Source organism: Salminus brasiliensis, chromosome 14 (assembly GCF_030463535.1).
Source record: "Salminus brasiliensis chromosome 14, fSalBra1.hap2, whole genome shotgun sequence".
Classification (NCBI taxonomy): domain Eukaryota; kingdom Metazoa; phylum Chordata; class Actinopteri; order Characiformes; family Bryconidae; genus Salminus; species Salminus brasiliensis.
This window is the reverse complement of record NC_132891.1, coordinates 6,786,429-6,803,201: the sequence shown is the minus strand read 5'-3', so window position 1 is coordinate 6,803,201 and position 16,773 is coordinate 6,786,429. Positions and strand designations below refer to the sequence as shown.

Sequence of the window (16,773 nt, the reverse complement as noted above, 5' to 3'; positions counted from 1 at the left end):
GGATGTATTGGCAGCTTGCACTACGCCTTGCCCTAGAAATGTGGCCCTGCTCCAGGTGTAGAGTCCTCTATGGGAGACAGTGCCTTGTGTGTTTGTGTAAACGATACATCATGTTCGGACTGTAGCCACGTGGGCTGTCACATGCATTACTGTGCTTGACTGACCTTGCGCTTGTGACGGGCGGTCTGTGTGCAGTCCTAGAACACATTACAGTCCAACTGCTCAGAATACAAATGAGAGGGGAAGCACTCGGCGGAAAGCGCTTTGTGGAAGTGATGTAACTGTATTGATTGAGCCATTAGATGCCATTAGCTCGACATTTTCTGTATCATTAGGTATTATCCTAACAGGTGAGATAAATGCACCTGCAGTGTTAGTTGTTTTTACAGCGCCCGCAAGAAAGCGCTTATTCCCAACAACAGGGTCTTATCATTTTTTTCATCCATGGTAATTTGCTTTTATATCCATTAGGCACAATGGTCCCATGTGCACAATATGCCAAAATGTTTGTGGACACCACTTTAAGATGTGGTAGAATAGTACATGGTAGATTTGCAGCATGCAAGTTCTCCGGAACAATCAGCAGGAACTGCGTGATACAGTCATGTCAGCATCGAAAGGAACGTTTCCAGCATTTTGTGGAATCCGTGATATGAAGAATTGAGCCTGATTTGAGAGAAAAATAAGGCTCTGCTCAGTATAAGTAGAATTTATTGGGTGTAATAAATTGCTAGGTAAACGTCCTCAGTGGGAGTAAATATGTGAATTTGCTGGACTGTTGTGTACCAGCTGAAACATTACATTTACATGGAAGGCATTTAGCAGATACTCTTCTCCAGAGCGACTCACAAAAGTGCTTTACTGTTTACTCAAACGATCCTTAGCTAGTTTGTAAAGGCAAGGATCCCAAAGATCCCTCTTAGCTTTGATACTACTAAATAAAAAAGTCAGTATGGAGACCACAATACTCAACACTACACTTCGCCCAAGTACTCTTCAAGAGGTGGGTCTTCAGTCTGCGTTTAAAGACAGCGAGCGACTCTGCTGTTCGGACACCCAGTGGAAGTTTGTTCCACCACTTTGGTGCCAGAACAGAAAAAAGCCTGGATGCTTGTCTAACGTGGATCTTAAAGGATTGTGGGTCAAGCCGAGCCGTACTTGAAGTTGGAAGGACTCTTGGTGCAGATCGTCGGAGGGGCTGGTTCATCCTTTGCTTTGTGACGAGCGCCAGGGTTCTGAATCTGATGCGGGCAGCAGCTACAAGAAGCCAGTGAAGAGAAAGCGCAGCAGAGGAGATACATGGCTGAAGTTAGGGAAAGGTCAGCAAGGTGAATCCTCAGAGGTGAATCATAGCTTTCATTCTTGACTGTATTCAATTCTATGGGCTGATATCTTCAGCAGTTGGGATTTTTGGGACTGTAAAAGGACGGAACCAAAACACCAATTTTGAATGTGTCTCTGTCTCAGCTGTTTGTGTTGATATTTCCAAGCATGAGATAATTATAGTGCTATAAAAAAGAAATGTGGTGCTGAAGGCTGTTTTACAAGTGTAGAATCAGATGACTGAGTCCCCGGCCTGTTTGTGCATTTGCTCTTTCCCTTTAGATGACATGGTAATTTATCAGCAGCCCTCGGGCTTCACACTATGGTGATTGAAGAAATAAGCCTTTCTAGAGTGGAAAACACAGAGAGAGAAATAAGTTGAGATGAATGAAGAGAACCCTGATATTAAATGGTCCGGCAAAGTAGGTCTCCGTCACCTGCTTTCCCAGAAGGCCCAGAAATTTCTCCTTGGCCTTCTATATCTCCTATCTCTTTGTAGAAAACCAGAAAATCAGATTCTGATGGATTAATATAGATAGCAAAACTCTTTTTCAGCTTCAACACTGAACAGTATTCCAATTGTTATGGCGTAGAGGTTTTTTTTGGACTACAGAGTGGAATATCAGTGTGCTCTTCACCTGTTTAAAGAGCTCATAGCTCACATTTTTCTTTTTCTCCCGAGGTCAACTTAACTTTGCATGATTTTACCCTACGAATCAAAAACAGCTGTCATTCATGTCCATTTTACAACCTCTCCTAATCCCTCTGTTCTGATTGGCTGACCTGTGTCGTGCCTCATTTAGAAAGCAGTCTAGGGGCCGGATTTACAGAAGCTTTCCTAAGAAAATCTGAACACTAAGAATGTTCTTGAACGCAGCTCTCCAAACTAAATATTTTTTTAAGTATTTTCAAGGTTCAAGGTTTTTTTTACACTATATAGGCAAGAACCCAGTTCTTCCACTGCTCCACAGCTCAATGCCTTGCCAGCTCACGTCTAGCATTAGTCTTGAGGCATGATGCCAATAAGCTCATGTTTGTCTGCTCCAGAGAGTCCTATTCAATTGGCAGTACTTCTCTACAGGGACTAGACAGGCTGTGTGTGTGTATTTGTACAATTGCACATCTGTGCCAAAAATGGGTGCAACTTAAAGTAGCTAAATGCAATAATTAAAAGGGGTGTCCACAAACATTTGGACATATAGTGTCTAGCAGTTGGTGACACTGAGGCGTTTAAACACTCCAGCAGCACTGCTGTTTCTGATCCACTCAATCACTCCAGAGCAACACACACTACTAACACACCACCACCACGACAGTCAGTGTCTCTGCGGTGCTGAGAATGACCCACCACCCAAATAATACCTGCTCTGCGGTGGTCCTGTGGGGTCCTGAGCATTGAAGAACAGGGTGAAAGGAGGCTAAAGGAGTGTGCAGAGAAACAGACTGATGGATGCAGTCTGGAATGATAGAACTATATAGCAAATGGAGCTGATATAATGGACAGTGAGTGTAGAAACAAGGAGGTGGTAGTAATGTTATGGGCAGTGTAGTTTCTCTGGATGGACTGAAAAGTATGTAGAGTAATTTCTGCAGTGCTTATATTTTCCATGATTCTCCAGCTCTCATATTTTCCATGATCCAGGACCTCTCGAAAGTACTTTTGCAGTACTAAAAAAGTACTGAATTTAAATACTTCATCCACCAACACCAGTGTGGACCGGCTAATTTGTTTCATAGTGCATTGAATGGCAACATTTAGGGGTCTGGAGTCTTCTCATACATGTGGGTGGAGCATTCTTCAAGCGACGGGGATTTCTCGCTCATCAGGGGAAACAATACCCTCTGTTTGTTAGAGCATTGCTGTGCACATGTGTGCGGTACCTTTGTGGTTGGCATGCCGCTCTTTCTCTGGGTGCTCTTTAGTGAGTAGAGCAGAGTAATCTCTTCTGTAAAAGAGCTGTGAAACAAGATCTCTTTAACAACCATGACTTCCCAGAACCTGACTCTCTGTTCTACTTATCTATCGATCTGGTTTATCCTCTCCTTTCCTCTCTACTTTACCTCCAACTCTCCTCTTACCCGAGGCCCATCGGTTCTTTCTCTCTCTCCAGCTGGAGCTTGGTACTTGTAGATTGTTATGTAGAAGATATACAGCTGCAGTGGGGTTGCTATCAGTCTTGCTTGTTATCCAGGATATACACTATATATCCAAATGTTAGTGGACACCCCTTCAGCTACTTAAGTTGCCCTCATTGCTGACACAGTTTGTCTAGTCCCTGTAGAGAAGCATTGCCAATAGAATAGGACTTTCTGGAGCAGATGAACATGAACCTATTAGCAGGGGCGCCCCACATTAGCACCGTGCCCCACAGTTAATACATTTTTTAAGGGCCCCTGTCAGTCACATAAAACGCCCCTACCTATCTTAATCCCAGGCGTGGGCTAGAGGGGTATAAAGCCCCCCAGCATTGTGGAGCTGTGAGCTGTGTTCTCTAAAATGATGGATGATGGTGCTCCATACAGTACTTTTGGGGAGGAGTCAGAGAGTTTGGGGATGAGGTGGGGAGGAGATCATCATGAGAAATAGAGCTCTGAGCTCTTGTCGCTGAATTCCATCAGATCCATACAGCAGTTCTTAAAATCTAGTAGAAAGTCTACATTCCTGGACAGTAGAGACAGTTACTCCAACAGAAGCTATAAAGATAAACACTTTTTAATGCCCTTGATTTCAGAAGAAACAATGAATGAGCAGGTGTCCCAATACTTTTGTCTATAATGTTAACTGAGCACATCTATGGTCTGAATATGGTGTTAAGGTGCACTGAAGCACAAGTATTTACAGAACAGTTGAGGAAAGAGAGAGAGAGATTGAGAGAACGAGAGGACAGTTGACAGAAAGCAGACGAGAGTCTTTCTGCTAGGTCCAGTCCAAAAAGGGTAGAGTTTTAATCAGGTCTAACTGCGTGGAATGAGCCAAATGGAGGGGACAGAGGGTGGACAGGAGGGGAGGGAAAGGGGAGGATAATGACAGCGAGCTTAAAACTAAACAGTCAGCTTCTGACCCCTGCTGGGAAACTGAACTGGTGCTGTTTCGGATCCATGTTAGCCGTACATGCCTTGTGTTGACGTTCTGTAGAAGCAGATTTATTATTTCCTAGAATTTTCGAGCGAGGGGACAGTTGCTGAGTGAGACTAAAGGCCTTATTAGGGGCTGAATAGGAAGTTTTCAGCATGCCTTAGCTTGGAGCAGAAAAGAGTAAAGGCATGTTCTTTCCCATGGGATCTTCTGGCAGGATTTCTGGACTGTGAGAGCAGGATTGCTGTGTTGAGTATAGCATTATTAATACTGAGGATCGGTTTCTAGAATTAAGGCTGTCATGAATAATCAACTAAACTGAATCACGTCTTTAAAACAGTCCTTTATTACAATTTACATTCTTGAGGAATTGGCACTGATTCGTTTTTGGCAGAGTTTCCATAATTCTTCTGCTGATCTGTCTAAGGTACATATTACATGTTCCGCTAAAGCTTTTGTATTTTCTTGGTTAATCTGCGAAGTAATCGGGACATTACTTGATTACTATTATAAATGATAGTGACAACATAGAGCTATACAGTTGTTGGATATCACAATGACAAAATCACAAGCAATAAAGGATATGATTAAAATAGTGAATCTGAAAGGCAGTGGAGAAAAAGCAAATAATAGAAAATCACAAAAGCACTGTTCACTAGAGCATCATACAAAAACATTGAATTTCTAATAACTACTTATATCATATTGACTCTGTGAAGGCCGTTAGAAAAACAGCATTTTATATATACATATTTTATTCTCTGCAGGCAAACAAACATAAATTACTGTATATGTTTTCTTTTCTAGTCAGGTCTACAAAGAATAATAAATAATGATATGTTTATTTTCTATATAGACTCATAAGTAAATATAAATACTTCTATATGATGTATATAAGTATATATGTAATGTATATATTTACATTTTAGGCTTACAAAGAACAATACATTCTTATATATTTATTTCTTTTAGGCTTCCAAAGAATACAAAATGTTTAAATTTATTTTACATATAGACTTACATAAAATGCATACTTATGTTTATTAATATATATAGGCTTACGTAAGATAATAAATATCTATTTTTTATTTAAATATAGAGTTACGAAGACTAATAAGTCCTTATGTTTATTTTCCATATAGGCCTGCAACGAAAAATAAATATGCATATGTTTATTTTCTATATAGGCCTGCAAAAATTATTTTTAAAAAGTTTATTTAATTTAATTTAAACAACCTTTTGTTACTAAGAATAGTCACCCTCCTGTTTACCGATCTCTGATTTTCTCTGTTTTACTGCAAATGTTCCTCAGTAAAATATGTATTTCTACCTCAGGTAACAAATTAAATAATAATAATAACAACACTTTTACACCTGTCTTCATTGCATTTCTTTCTTATAACACATTTTGACGTTTGCCTTTAAAAATTCTTCAAATATTAAAATGAATTTGTTTTCTTTAAATAAGCATGCACATTTTAACCGGTCCAAATGGCCGCTATGGCCACTCATGTAGTCGGAGAGTCCCAGGCCTTGTAGTCGTTTTCAGGCTGTATATGTGTTTTGTAACTGGCTGCTCAGCTGAATCGTTAAGTCACTCGTTGTCTGTGTGGGACAGCAGAGTTGTCTTGCCCAGCTCAGGAAAGCACTGGTCCTAATGATACATTTTCGAGCGAGGGGACAGTTGCTGAGTGAGACTGAAGGCCTTATTAAAGGCTGATTGGGATGTTCTCAGCATGCCTTAGCCCAGAGCAGAAAAGAGTAAAGGCATGTTCTTTCCCATGGGATCTTCTGGCAGGATTGCTGGACTGTGAGAGCAGGATTGCTGTGTTGAGTATAGCATTATTAATACTGAGGATCGGTTTCTAGAATTAAGGCTGTCATGGATAATCAACTAAACTGAATCACGTCTTTAAAACAGTCCTTTATTACAATTTACATTCTTGAGGAATTGGCACTGAGTTTGGCCCTGTGATTATTGTGGAAACTCATATATAGTATTGTATTAATACTTTCAGAACGACTCATTCATATGGAGCTATATTTTGACGTTCTCCAGCTTGGGAGGTTTTCCTCTTGTTTCGAAAAACTTGATTTCGCACCGCAGCTCCAGTGACAGATGTAGTGCATGGTTGCGGTCCAAGTGTGCTGAACCCTTGGAATTAGGCACAGTTTCCCCCAAAGACCGCTCTGCTGCCTTACCACTCAGCCGAGGCCGATTCTGGTTGGGGCCAAACTATGACTTAAACTTAGCATTGCTTCCAGATGGCCCATGTCCAGGCTGAACACCCTCGCCCTCTCTCCCCCCTCTCTCACTCACACACTCTATACTGCACGCTCACACATGTGTCCTGTATCATACTCCTGCTGTGTATTCGTATTTAAACACCCTGTCACTGAGAATGACATTTCACTGATGTATTTCCATAGAATTCCACAATCCGTCTCCCACTACAGTCCTAAAGCTAAAGGTGCTGTAAATGCTTCTCAGAGTGATGCCATAGAAGAAGCACTTTTGATTCCATAAAGAACCAGGTTTGTAAGAGAGATGTGTGAGGAACCTTTTTAAGGTCTTCACACTCACACATCTCCTTTACGCCTTTATTTTTAACTGTATGATAAATTGCTATATACACTGATCTGCCAAAACATTAGCACCACTGACAGGTGATGTAAAAACCACTGATTGGCAGGAAGCGAACAGTCAGTTCTTGAAGGCGATCTTGGTGTTATTAGCAGGAAAAATGAGCAAACATAAGAATCTGAGACACTTTGACAAAAAACAACTGGAGATGGCTAGACGACTGGGTCAGAACATCTCCAAAACATCAGGCAGGTCTTGTAGGGTGTTCCTGGTATGCAGTGGTCACTACCTTCCAGGATAATGGGCACCTAAGGTATATTGATGTGGTCCATGGAGGTCCCGCCTTGCTGCCAGATACCACAGGACACCTTCAGAGGTCTTGTGAAGGCCTACTCAATGTTAGGCAGGTGGTGTTATTATTACGGTTGATTGTATATACCGTATGTTCACCTGCTGCATATTCTGAAATTATGGCTAATAGTAAAGAATATGTCTCCTTTGACTGCAGTAGCAATGCTGTGAGAATTTGATTGCATTCAGTCAAAAGAGTACCAATGTTTGGTGATTAGTTCTGGATCATGTGGATCATCATGACAGAAGAAGGGTGCTCAAACTTTTGCACCCCATTCATTCCTATGGGAACATTTTCAGCAGAAGATCATTGCTGCGTGGAAAATGTATGCCTGATCAAAAAAAAATCACACAATCAGACCAGAGATTCAGGAGTTGGATCGGTTGGATCTAGTGGCTGCTTAGCGAAAACGGGTATCGAACCCAAAACCCTCTCACCAATAACCCAGTTCTCTAATTAAAGGCCGCTGAAGTGATTGCACTTAGTGTAGTGCTGTCTTTCGATCGATCTGGAATTTGTCCTTTTCATTTTAGAGTAGTTTGCCTTCTTTGTTGTCCCTCAAATATCTCCCCTTTCCTTCCTGGCTCCATTGTTCCTAACCGATGGCAGTTCAAGGTTAGTTTTGACGCCTTATAAGTCGATGTTTGGAGTTGGACTCTCTGTAACGTCCTGTCATTGATGCTCAGTTAAAAGTAAATACTGATCCAACATCAGACAGAAAGGAAAAAAAAAGTCTGGCCTGGACACAGTGTGATTCTAAACAAAGCTGTCGACCATTATCCCTCTATCCTGTCTAATGAATTACCCACACGCTACGTCCACTTCGGCTCACTTCTGCACGGATATAGCCCGTTATACTTCGGCTTGGACAGTGTGTTATTGCGTACGGAGTATACGCTGTAGCATTAGTATAACACTTCCTAAAGGTTTATTGGGTTAAATGTATGGTTCTGAAAGGTACAGGGTGTTCTGCAAGTTCTATAAAAAGGTCCTTCATGCTCACACATCTCATTTACAAAAAGTGGTTCTTTACAGGACTGTCCATTGCAAGGTTTAGGGATATAGGGATATGAAGGTTTGCAGGTGTATAGCATCACTGAAGCCTTTTTGCCATCTTCATGTTTGAGAGTAAGTGTGCTGTGCGATATTGCGAAACACTACTTTCCTTGTAGGCGCTCGCCTGGGGCTTAAAAGAGTAAAGCAGGGCTCTAACACATTTTTAACACATGTGTGCAGTACAGCCCGTTCCCAATCGCCTTTCTGAATCCAATCTTAAGCCATGTTGCATTTCCAGAGTGTGTAGAGTAATTTTACGTCCAGTATTGTGTTCCATCCATAGTTTGCAGTAAATGTGTCACGTGTCACTTGTCATTCCCTTTAAGAGCCAGTAGCGGTCTGACTTTGGCAGACCAGTGGCGCAGCTACCTGCTCGTTCACGCTGTGAAGGTGCGCGGGCAGGGTCATTTACGGAACCAGCAGGAGTGTATTGTTGATGGAAAAGCTTGCAAAGCTGCCAACTGGCACTCGCTATGGGTTTGTGCACCGCTGTGTGTCCATGTGTGCATAACAAGCAGGGGGTGAATGTGCATTGGGCTACACGCGCCTGTGTTGACAATTTAGTTCCAAGATAGCAACGAACGTCTGACTGTCGACGTCTGCCTAGGCTGTTTTCAGTCAGTACGTATATCAATATGCCAGAAATTGACCTGAACACACCTCATTTCGAGAGCAGCGTAGATATACAGTGAGTCCAAGAAGTATTTGATCCCTTGCTGATTTTCTTTGTTTGCCCACTAATAAAGACACTATCCTTCTGCACTTTTAATGGTAGATATATTCTAACATGGAGAGACAGAATATCAAGACAAAAATCCAGAATATAATTTTAAAGAATATATTTTAATTAATTTGTATTTCAATGAGGAAAATAAGTATTTGATCCCTCTTGCCAAACACACTCAATACTTAGTGGCAAAGCCTTTGTTTGCAAGCACAGCGGTGAGACGTTTGTTGTAGTTAACCACAAGTTTAGCACACACACCAGGGGGAATTTTGGCCCACTCTTCTTTGCAGATCCTCTCTAAATCATGAAGGTTGGTGGGCTGTCGCTTGGCAACTCTGACCTTCAGCTCCCTCCATAGATTTTCGATCGGATTGAGGTCTGGCGACTGGCTGGGCCACTCCATGACCTTAATGTGATTTTTCTTGAGCCAATCCTTTGTTGCCTTTGCTGTATGTTTAGGGTCGTTATCATGTTGGAAGACCCAACCACGGCCCATTTTCAGATCCCTGGCAGAGGGGAGGAGGTTGTCCCTCAGGATTGTGCGGTACATGGCTCCATCCATCTTCCCAGTGATGCGGTGAAGTAGCCCTGTACCCTTGGCAGAGAAACACCCCCAAAACATTATGCTTCCACCTCCATGCTTGACGGTGGGCACAGTGTTCTTGGGGTCATAGGCAGCATTTTTCTTCCTCCACACATGGCGGGTGGAGTTGAGGCCAAAAAGTTCAATTTTGGTCTCGTCTGACCACAAAACCTTCTCCCAATAACTTGGTTCATCTTTCAAATGATCATTGGCATACTTGAGGCGCGCCTCCACATGTGCTCTCTTCAGCAGGGGTACCTTTCGGGCACTGCAGGATGTGAATCCATTGTTGCGCAAAGTGTTGCCAATTGTTTCCTTGCAAACTGTGGTCCCAGCTGCCTTCAGGTCATTTGCTAACTCCTGCCGAGTGGTTGCAGGACGATTTCTGACTGTTCTCAGCATCATTGCCACCCCACGAGGCGAAATCTTCTTTGGAGCACCGGGCCGAGGTCTGTTGATTGTCATGTTATACTCTTTAAACTTTCTGATAATTGCACCAATAGTTGTTACTTTCACATCCAACACCTTACTAATCTTTTTGTAGCCCATTCCAGCTTTGTGAAGGTCAACAATTCTGACTCTGAGGTCCTGTGACAGCTCTTTGGTTTTACCCATGTTGGAGACTTGAAATCTGTGTGATCTGTCTGATTCTGTGGACAGGTGTTTTTCACACAAGTGATTAGTGAGAACAGGTGGCTTCAGGTCAGGTAACAAGTTGATTGGGAGTGTCTAACTGGTCTGTAAAAGCCAGAACTGCTAATGAATACTAAGGGATCAAATACTTATTTCACTCCATGAAATACAAATCAATTAATATATATTCCTTAGATTTATTTTCTGGATTTTCTTTTTAATATTCTGTCTCTCCATGTAAGAATACATCTACCATTAAAAGTATAGAATGATCATGTCTTTATTAGTGGGCCAACGAAGAAAATCAGCAAGGGATCAAATACTTCTTGGACTCACTGTATTCACAAGCACCATTGCTGTTTAATGATGAGGCGGAAGGCGTGAAAATAGGCTGTTGACGGGGTGTAAGATAGCGATGAGCATCACAATGCACAGTGTGTAAGATAAGAGCCCTGGGAGTCCTTGCTAGCGGCTGGGACTCAACTGGCATTGACTCAATTGGGTGTTATTATTTTGCCAACACAAATACAATGCCCATATCATTGTGAACCCCTCGTTTTAACATTATCCTCATTCTAAAGGTCACAAATTTCTAAATTCTATCAGCCCTGGTTCTCCTGATGTTTAGATAGACGGGAGCTTAAAATTTCAGTTCTTTAAATACTGAGAGTTAAGTTAGCTTGTGTTGCTTGAAGAAGTTTGAATGAGAACACCCTCTCTCTACTGCAGCTGTGAAGAGCATCATCACTGCTTACTCAGAATCATGGCAGCTTTCTCCAGCCAGCTTTCAGAAATATCAGTTTCTTCAGCTGTTCATTATGACTTCCATCTCCAAACAAACCATGAATGCAGTGTTATAAAATCTCTTTGCTGGATCTTCATAAGCAGTTTGCCTCTTAGCTCATTTCTGCTTCCCTCACCAATTGGCCGTGTTTACTTCAGTGAAGGCCCCTTGATTGAGAATTTGGGATTTTTTTGGAAAAAGCTCAGAGGGAATCCAAACAACACGAGCCGCATTTGCGGAGGCATTATGTGAGCCGAATGCGTCATCTCAGCTAAATGGATGGCTGATGAGCTTTGCTCTTCTCCCTGCCCGTCTGTTTAGACCCTTCAGTCTGAAGATGTTTGTGTGCCCTCCTTTTTTTTCCAAAACAAGGCCTTTTTCCAAACCCAGTGCTGTGTCATTAGTTGTCAAGGGGATAAATTGAGGCTGCTTTTTCAAGTGCTGGGTAAGTGCTGGACTTTACTTTACTGAGCTCCATCCCATTTCTGTCCTCCCATCACAGTGTACCTGCTGTTGTGGAACTTTGCTGTGGAAAGTAAATTATATGTGTATGTAAATTATAATAATTAATTCCAAAACTTGTGACTGAGCAAAGTAAGTTTCATGTTGCATACCGTTGTCAGGTTATTATTGTTATTGGTATTGTTGCCAGAGATGGAAAGTTCAGATCTGCCTGGACGGCTCTAGTTAAATTAAACCAGCAGTAGATCTGTTCAGGCAGTTGGATCAAAATCCTGGGGAGTGTTTTTTTAGTTTGGGAATCTCATTTTTTTTCACCCCTGGTTGTTATTGTTAAAAAAAAGAAAGAAAAAGAAATATATTAGAAAAAGATTAACATAATAATAACGCCACTAACTAGTTATTTTTCAGCTAATTAATGCAATTAGTTTTGCAAATGTTCCTCCGCCCTCAAGGTAATCATCAGAAAGGATTTTTTTCTATTTAAATGGTAAAATCTCATTCTAAAGACTACAGTGGAACCATTATAGTCATGTAAGCATACGTAAAAAAGATGTAGTAATGATTACAGTTTTACAGACCCTTTAATATAAACTAATCATAATATAGAATAGAGTCACCTAGACTAACATTTTAGCAGTTGTGTAGTCATTTTCAAATATAAAAAATTTAATTGCTTTAAAATTAATAAAATAATGAAATAATTATTGTTATTGTTATTAGAGTGTAACAGTAGTATTAATAATAATAATAATAATAATAATGGCTATTATTGATTTTGTTATTACTGTTTTTTTGTTATTTTCTGTTTTTCATTAGCTATAAGCATGTGCACTACTATAACTAAATCACTAGCTGATGGGCTACAATATATTTGAAAAATTATGCAGAAAAAACAGCAAAACTGAAAATAACAATAAAATAATACAATACAATTATAATATAATGAATAGAATGAGGATCTGAAAGTGGTTCAGACTATGTGCTTCACTCTAAATGAAAGTAATAGCTTTTAGCTTTTACACCCACATTGCTCAGAGCTTGCAGAGAATTAGAAAAGCAGCAAGCTGTAGATAACACCAAACGGAAGTGGAAGGAAGTGGATATATGGGGCATCCCCCACCCCTGCCTGTTCATACCCACCCCAGTAAAAATCACCTTTCTGCATTTAAACGTGAAATAATGGGTGTGTTTACTTTATATCTGTATCTCTCAGAAAGGTCAGCTGTCACCTGTGGGGCCATCTGTGATGAGCTTTACTGTCTCAGCCTGAATCTGTGGATGTGTCAATAAGCTAAACACACATTATACACCCCACATGTTAGTGCAGCAGATTTCCGGTACTCCTAATCACAATATTGGCCTTTGTGATGCCTGAAGAATGACCATCCAATACACAGCCAACCAGTAACTGCCTTTTGATGTGCTATCAGCATCTAAACTCGTCTCAGTTGGGTTTCTGTGTTTTTTTTTCACCTAGCAACATCCTAGCAACATCCTAGCTACACCACAGTAACCTACTGAAATGCAATAGCAACCACCAACACTACGACACCCATCTAGCAACCACTTAGAAACATAGCGAACACCGGGGAGCAGCACTCTAGCAACCCCCAGAAATATCATAGCAATCACCTAACAACACCCATCTAGCAACCAACTAAGATAGTTTAGTAACTTAGTAACCATCTAGCAACCACTTAGCAATGTCATAGCAACCACCTGCGATACTTTATAACATTACAATTCACTCTGTTTGTCAGACCAGGGTGCTGCCTTCTTATGTTACAATGATACAAGTACACTAGCAACCACTCAAATACACCTTAGCAACCACCTGGGATAGATGACAGCATTGCATTGCACTCTGTTTATTCTGTGTGTCAGGCCTGGGTGCTGAGAAGATGCAAAAAAAGTGTTTTCTTGAACACTCACAGGTGTGGCTGCATACCATCTCAGCACGCCGAACGCTAGCAGTGATTTGAGATAAGAGTCGATCTCTGCAGCGCCGAGCGGGGAGGCTCCAAGTGCTTCTCTCATTACATCACTGCTGTTCTTTCAATAGATTTCTCTTTCAATGCATTTGAATAGCTGTGGTGGCACCTCGTGCTGTGAATAGCTTTCGCCGAGCGAAAACAACCCACAACACTGAGGCATGTGGAAGGAAAGTGTGTTAAAGAACTGAAATCATAACAGGCCTCTTGTGTATTCAGTCATGTCACTCCTCAGCCTGATAATGGTTTTGTGTTCGCTGGCTGTGGCCTGTCACTCCTTCATGAGCAGCAGTAAAAGCTAAAAAAAAGGCTGAGGCTGAAACTGCTGTAATACACTTAGGTGAAACTTCTTTAGTAGTGGAGAGGAATAGCTGTTGGCTCTTTTTCTCTACTACATCCAGAATGACCTCATCCAGCTGCTATGCCTTCTACTCCTCTGCATTTGTGTGTGTAGATCTGTACTATATCTGTGTGTGTGTGTGTATGAAGCTGAAGGGCCTCCTTTCTGCCAGCTCTCAGTGGACATGCTGCGCTGGGTTTGAAGTTTATATGAAGTGCTAATTCCAGCAGGTCGGTCACTGACGTGCTGAATAATGAATAGCACAGCAGAAGAAATGGAAATAAGGAGTATGTCTGAGAGTAGCCGGGACACTCTCTGCCCGTTACCTTGTGCACATACTGGGACAGCTTTACGGGCACCACTCTTATCTTAATGACCCGCACATGAAGAGGTTAAATTCTCATCTGATCAAAGCTTGAACGCTTAAAAAGCATATAAGAAAAACACTTGCAGACAGACATTTAGATGCAAACAGACATTTAGATGCAAACAGACATTTAGATGCAGACAGAAATGCAGTCAAAAAATAGTCTGACAGAGGCCCTCCCTGCCCCCAGAGACTTGAACATGTGGAGACTTTTGCTCGTCGTGTCCCTCTTAAATAGCACTGACAATATAATTATGGTAATTATTCTAACAGTTTATTGTTATTTGATTTATATTCTTCTTTTGTTTCATTATTATTCCTATTTTTTTTTCTGGATGTTTGCCAGCTAACTTATCCTGCAGTTTTTCAAGATGTCAACACAATTCCAACTGCAGGTTGTTTGCTCTGATTGTGTGGGTCAGGCTTGTATGAATCGTGTTGCTCTGACATATGGTTTCCGCATGACAACGGCATTTTTTTTGCCCATAGGAATGAATGGGGTTTGAAAAAGTGTGACAACACCCAACCAACCATATGGAGTACCACTGCAATCACTTCTCAACACTGTAGCAATCATCTAAGGCACCATAGCAAGCACCTGGCATACCACTTAGCAACACCATCCCATACACTGAGCAACACCACAGCAACCACCTAGCCACACCATACTACCCTAGCAATCACTAAGCAACTTCATAAGACCTATCAACTGCAGTATCCCCTCGGCACCAACACCGTAGCAACCACCTAGGATACTATACCAACTATCAATCAAAAGCATAGCAACCACTTAGCAGCACCATAGCAACCACCTAAAATACCATAGCAACCGACCTAGCAACCACTGCAGAAATTGGTTTCCTTTTCATCTATAAGAAACGGTTTGCTCCCCGGCTATGGAGTCATTTCTTTGGTACGAATACATGGTCAGGGTGACTCTTGGAAAAGGTCAGTCATAATTTGCAGGTGATCTTGCCTTAGGAATGTAAGACAATGGCCAAAACATGTTCTGCTTAAACCAGTTCAGCTGCATCAGAAATGCTGTATTTTCCCTTCCTGCTGGTGCATGGTGACATAAGCAAAAATCCAAAAAGCTTGTGTTGCAGCCAGTGGCAAGGGCTACATTTCACTGAGGGAAGAATGGACTCCTTCAAATACCAGCAAATTCTGCAACATCACTCTGAAGGACGTAAAAGAGGATGTTTTTTACGGCAGGATAACAATCCCAAACCTGGAGGAAGATTACAGGGAAATGAGAATTTTGTCTTTTAAATGATCATTTCTGAATAATTGTGTTTCATATGAGCAAAAACTAAGAAGTAAACCACTGCAGGTCGACTTTAGGGGCTCATAATTTTAAGACAAATATAACACTGTTGAAATGATGCCTGTGTGTCTGCAAGGGTTTATTTCTGAAAGTGGTTTTCAGCAGCACACAAGGTCTTTTGTGTTTTTTTTTTGGAAAAGCGTCTCAAGTGGCTCCTCTGCTTGAAAGAATGCCTAGAGGCAAAATGAGGGATGCTAAAGTAAAAACTAGAGGATTTTGAGTAAACTTATTGGTTTGTTCTGCATTTATTACTCTGTTATCATTAAAATGTGGAAAATTATAGGAAGACAACCCCTTTTATAAGCAGGTGCATCCAAGCTTTAGGCTGGTACTATATTCTGTCAACTTTTGACCTGCTACCTGCTCACATTCACGGTCAGCTTGTGTGAGTGATGCATTTTCGCCATGGTCATGTGTGTGGCCTTTTATTCAGCCTCTGGGGCAGTGTGTAATAGTAGCCTTATCTAGCACTGGGGAATGAGCTTTTTTTACTGAGTCATTCAGTGGCTCACAGATTATCCAGCAGCCCGTGTTACACTCGCGTTCCTTAGACCCTCCCTTCTCTGCAGCAACCCCCAAAGCTGATAGGCATCAGCAGGTGCTGATCCAGGTCATAGAACCAGTGTAACAAGTTTCTTTTTTTTTCCAGCATGATTGACTCTTGTCTGCTCGCGACTTTCAATCTCAATCCAGTGGACTAAACATTTTTACAACTGGGCTTACTGGATAATTGGACCCCACTGAAATAGAACTGGCCAGTTCTGACAATTCTGAAGTTTAAGATCCAACTTTTTAAAAAAAGCCCCTCAAAAAGTGATAGATGGGTCTCAAACCTTCCATATCAGTCAGGCCAAAGTGGATTAGCAGGTTAGCACCTACCAGTATAGTGCACTGGGGGTTTTATCTAGACTCGGAAAGTGATTTTTCATCATGACACAGTGTAATCTGTCTGTGTTCTACCAGGAAACTGCTGTTAAAAGAGGCTCATATTGAAACTGGGAAACTGGGTTGAAAAGGTTTCACTATGAGAAAACCCTGAAAGGTCTGAGTGTGGGGTTTGACGTTATTCCCGAGGACTAATACTGTCCTAAATACAGTATGTACTTGTGTATGAAAGCTTTCCCTGTAAATATACATACGTTAGTCTTTAATATGTTAAGTTATGGTA

General features: G+C 41.4%; 1 protein-coding gene across 1 annotated transcript in view; it reads left to right on the top strand.

The window, feature by feature from the left end:
- Positions 1 to 16,773, top strand: part of adcy6b (adenylate cyclase 6b) — a 69,042-nt gene that overhangs the window by 25,312 nt on the left and 26,957 nt on the right. The gene's annotated exons all lie outside the window — the stretch shown is intronic.